The sequence below is a fragment of the Lemur catta genome, chromosome 1 (assembly GCF_020740605.2).
Source record: "Lemur catta isolate mLemCat1 chromosome 1, mLemCat1.pri, whole genome shotgun sequence".
NCBI lineage: Eukaryota > Metazoa > Chordata > Mammalia > Primates > Lemuridae > Lemur > Lemur catta.
Window position 1 is genome coordinate 67,667,379 of NC_059128.1, and position 5,141 is coordinate 67,672,519.

The window sequence follows — 5,141 nt, forward strand, 5'->3', positions numbered from 1 at the left end:
GGCTCCATAGCTCAGGGGTTAGAGCACTGGTCTTGTAAACCAGGGGTCGCGAGTTCAAATCTCGCTGGGGCCTGAGGTTCTCCTTTTTTTTTTTTTTCTTTCCCCCCTACCCCTTCCGTATGTCAATTCCATCTCAGGAGATCCGGCGGGCAGGGCCAGACGAGGGTGCCTATGCGGCTATACTGAACGGATCTCCGTGCCCTCGGCGCTGCTCCAGGAGTCGTTCAGGTTATGTGTATTCACCTCTGCCGGCAAAAACTGCCATTCTGGTCTGTATCCATAACAGCAATCAATAAATGACTTGCGGCGTGAGGCTTAGCCCGTTGTGCAAACAAACACAATTCTGGTATGCCTGCCAATAGAAGGCGCTCAAAGACACAGTTCATCGGAAAACGCCTAGCGACATGAATAAGCCTTGGGGCGGAATTAAAACATCTTGTTACTGTGGCTCGTTGGTCTAGGGGTATGATTCTCGCTTAGGGTGCGAGAGGTCCCGGGTTCAAATCCCGGACGAGCCCTGTTTTATCTTACCCACACTGTTTGAAAACCTCTTTGCACTGTGTTCTCTGTCTATATATTCTGCTTTGAAAAATTGCAACCGGAGGCTTCCGAAAACGTGAAATAGCCAAACAGAGAACAACGCCAGGATTTCTGACAAAGCGTTCCTCCCTCCAGTGGCTGGTCGGGGAGCACGGAAGTTGGCCTCTCAGTGTATCTGTTGTAAAATGGAAATAGTAACACACCTCCCTTTCCCCGCCTACCTCGAGGATTCCTGTTCAGTAAAAGAAAATAGTGTATGGAAAACTGCTTGGAAAATTTAACTAGCCCTAGGTAAGTATAAGGAGGATGTTGTCTTTCCTGGTAAGGAATTGGAAGCGAATGCACACTAACATCACGATCTGGAAGTGTGTCATGTCTTATCCTTTTATGTGTTATCACATAATGTCTTTTCTTCTCTTTTTCTTTCTTTCTTCCCTCCCTTCTTTCTTTTTCTTTCTTTCTTTTTTCCATCACAACTCTTTGCTGTTCTTTTCCTTTTTTTTTTTCCTAACCACAACCCTGTGAGGTAAGCAATGAATTCTGTTAACACCAGGAGAGCAATAGAGTGATAAGGAAACGTAAATTCCCAAAGGCAAATTTTAAAATGATAAATTTAAAAAGAATGTCTGTTTTGTGGACCCTTAGCAACTTTATTGCGTAAATAACTATCACAGAATAGAATGACTCCATTAGAAGTAAACTATATCCCCTTGCTGGCAGCAGAGGGGCCAACTTACCCACAACAATGCTCATATTCCATGTCTTCTGTTTCAAGGCCCCATCTTTCACTTTTCATTTTTAAGGACAACTCCCTCAGTTTCTCATCAGATAACTCTCATTTGTTCTTCCCTACACAGGGATTTGGTTTCTGCAATCAACATTCCTTTCCCACTCCCACCCTTATCCCCACCTCCCACCCACAACACACATAGCAGTTGTTTCTCCCAGTGTGCAGGTCATTCTCATCGGCCTACAAACAGGCTGTAGCATTACCAATCCTTAAAAAAAATATTCCTTCTTAACCATTCTTTCCAGTTGTCCCACCAGTTCTCTTTTCTCTATATAGAAAAACAATCCTTAAAAGTTGTCCATTCTCTATCTCAACTTCCTCCCCTCATGTTCTCTCCTCAACCAGTTATAATCAGGCTTTTCTCTCCATCACTCCACTGAAATGGCTTTTGTCAAGGTCACCAATGACTTTGACATTTCCAAATCTAAAGGTCAGTTCTCAGGTCCATAGGTCTTCATCCTATTGGACTTCTCAGCACCATGAAGATACTGCACTCCTCATTTCAGGAGGCTACTTTTCAGTCTCTTTTGATGTCTCCTCCTTTCCTGGAGCCGTCTCTGGTTATCTGTCTATACTTACTTATCCAATCATGTGGCTTTAAATAGCATCCGTATACTGGGGATCCCTAAATTTACATCACAAGCCTCAACCTAGGTTTGTACATATAGTCACCTGCTTGCCCCATGTGAATGTGTTGTAGGCATCTCAAAATTAACTTGTGTTGTGGATTTCCTGCCACTCCTCTTCCAACTGCTCTCCCACCACCACCCATGTCTCAGGAAATAGATCCACCATTCATCCAGTTCCCCAACATTTCATGTCCAATCCACCAATGAACACTGTTGGGTCTACCTTCATCCATTTCCCAACACATTCACTGTCACTCTAATCTAAACCCTTCTTCCTCTCTTTCTCAGACTCCCCCAGTAGCCTTCTAACTTACCTTCCTACTTCCTCTCTACTCCCTATTCTAGAGAGCAGCCGGAGTTATTGTACTAGAACGCAAGAAAAATAATACTCTTCTCAACTTAAAAAGTATCCATTCACTTTACTCTTTTTCTCTGTACTGAAAACTGCTTTAGATACCAAGACAATTTGGTTTAAACCCTCAAAAGTAAAAAAGTATATACACAAACACACACAAAAGTATCCAATAGCTTCTACTCATACATAGAACAAAATCCGTGATTATGCCCTTGCATATTCTGACAGTGACAAGCTCTCTGATCTCAGCTCCTTCCCTTCTCCTCCTCCTAACTCATTCTCTTCCAGCTATACTGACCTTTTGGTTGTTCCTCAAATACATGGGCCTTGTTTCCTGTTCTGGACCTTTCACTTGCTGCTTCCCCTTCCTAGAATACTACTCCCTCAGGCATTTGTATGACTTCCTCCCTCACTCCTTCCATGCTCAAATGTCACCTCTTTAGAGGCACCTTCCTTGACCACCCTTTCCAAAATAGCCTCCAATTGTCACTATACCCTATACTACTTTATTTCTCTTCACAGCACTTACCACTACTTAATATTATTATATACATTCCTTTCTTTCTTTCCTTTCTTTCTGTTTTCCCTACTAGGAAATAAGCTCCAGTGTAGCAAATCTTTTGTTGCACTTGATGCTGTACCCTCAGTACTTAGCATTGTGTACTACATGTATTAGGTAATTAGGAATGAATGAATGAATGAATAGATGAATAGTCCCACACTGTTGCACACACCTCCTGGTCTCCAGAGGCCACAGTTAAACAGAATTATTTCTGCTTTCTATAGACTCAGATTGGAATCTTCCCAGGGATAAGAGCCATGGCTATGAGATTATATTACAAATGGAAAGCTTAAACCGATCTTCCTCATCTCTGCAGACTCTGTTCTAAGCACCTTACGTGTACTCACTAATTTTCACAATAGAGGTATATATTATCTCCATTTGATAATATTGACGAATTAGGTAAGCAACTTGCCGAAGGTCACTCAGCTAGAAATGTGAGAAATGGCAGCCTTGTGTTCCAACAGCCAAGCCCACGGTCCCTCGCCATTCTTCCCACGTCACCGCACTGCCTTCCTTATACCGCATTTGTTTTTTGTTTGATGATGTCTTGCAATGTTTCCAGATCTTTTTGTAATCATATGGTTTACTTTCCCAGTTTAACCTGTGAGCTTCCCTTGTGAATCGGCATTACGTTTTATTCATCTTTCTACACTCCTCAGCAACTAGAACAGTGCCAATTACAGGACAAGTGCTCAATATATGCTCTTTGGCTGAGTGAAGAAAAGTAAAGCAGAGCTTACAAGTTTATGGTATTAATGTCCTAGCACTTTACCTCTGGGAAACTATGATTCAAAGGCATCGTTATGATCTTGCAAGAGTGTTACTATCTTTGATTCCGAAGCGTTTTGCATTATGAAACACTCAGAGTAAAAGTTCCATAACAGTGCCTGCTGACATTCTCCACCAATTAAAGACAGGTGATTGGCCTGGAGGAAGGTTAACCGACTGTCTTCACGTGGCAGCTCTAGTACAATCGTTGCTGAGTACAGATGGTGTCAAAATGAAGCACCTATGGCAGCGGTGGGATTCGAACCCACGCCCCCGAAGAGACTGGAGCCTTAATCCAGCGCCTTAGACCGCTCGGCCACGCTACCTACTGGCTAGGTTGGTAAAAGCATATCCTCTACTAGGCACTCTTTTTCCCTCCCCCGCCTCCTGCATACATTTATTTATCGGGTTTTTTGTATTTCTTTTTTTCTTTTCTTTCTGGTGTGTTTAGCTTTCTCTCTTCTTTTAAGCTACAGTATTTGAGATTGGTGGAGAGAGCTGTAATACAAGCTTTGCAAGGCTTCCGGAGAGAGGAAGGACAGTCTTCGCCAGCTCTGGCGATGACGGCGCTCGGGTCCTGCGCCGCGCGCAGCCTGCTCACCTGGCAGGTTTGGGGCCCGCTCCTCCCTCGGGGCACTCTGTGCGGGGGCGCCACGCGGCGACAGCTTTCGCTAGGCCGCGGGTAAAGCGGTCGGTACTTGTTAAGGAGACGCCCTCCGGCCCCTGCATCACTCTGGACTGTGCCTGATTGCCTCCCTCCATTCCCACATCATCTTTGGCCCACTTGGAAGTGACAACCATCAGTGAAATTGTTCTCGTTAATGCCTGAAAATTTTTCCTAAACAAGATTCTTGGTCTCCGGGCGCCGCCTTCTGGAATTTGGGCGGGGGGGGGGGCGGGGGGGGGGCCTGCAGTGAGTTGTTTCATCCACTAGGTGTCACCTCAGACCCATGGTTGTTAAAAAAAAAAAACTAGCTAACTGTGGACGTGGCTAAAATTTTCCATACTGAAGTTTGTAAATGCAAAAAGTTTTATACGTGGCTCGTTGGTCTAGGGGTATGATTCTCGCTTAGGGTGCGAGAGGTCCCGGGTTCAAATCCCGGACGAGCCCAACTTTTGACCCTGTTGGTTGTCTCCTTAATAAAACCACAGATTTATTGATGTTAAACATTCATTGCACAAAGTAAACATCATCTGTAGTTACTATTACTATATTAACATCATATTATATTCCAGTACTTCAGATTTATATACTTCGTCTTTATACAAACGCTCTTTGTCATGATATTAAACCATGAGGATAAATACCAGATGCTATCACATACCATTTCTATAGTATTTCTTATACAAAGTGAGTATTCTAAAATCAACCAACGTTTCTCTTTTGCAATTTTTTGTTACTTTTTAAGAATTGTTCATTCAGGACTTAGGTATGTTTTATATTAATAGTTTCACATAACCCTCACTTTTCCTTCATTGTAAGTACAGGGGCCC

General features: G+C 43.4%; 4 non-coding genes across 4 annotated transcripts; 3 read left to right on the top strand and 1 right to left on the bottom strand.

The window, feature by feature from the left end:
- TRNAT-UGU lies at nucleotides 1–73 on the top strand. The gene has a single exon. It is a non-coding gene; the product is annotated as a tRNA-Thr (tRNA).
- A 373-nt stretch (nucleotides 74–446) lies between these two features.
- Nucleotides 447–518, top strand: TRNAP-AGG. The gene has a single exon. It is a non-coding gene; the product is annotated as a tRNA-Pro (tRNA).
- Nucleotides 519–3,891: 3,373 nt separating this feature from the next.
- Nucleotides 3,892–3,973, bottom strand: TRNAL-AAG. The gene has a single exon. It is a non-coding gene; the product is annotated as a tRNA-Leu (tRNA).
- A 713-nt stretch (nucleotides 3,974–4,686) lies between these two features.
- TRNAP-AGG lies at nucleotides 4,687–4,758 on the top strand. Its single transcript has one exon. It is a non-coding gene; the product is annotated as a tRNA-Pro (tRNA).
- Nucleotides 4,759–5,141: the final 383 nt, after the last annotated feature.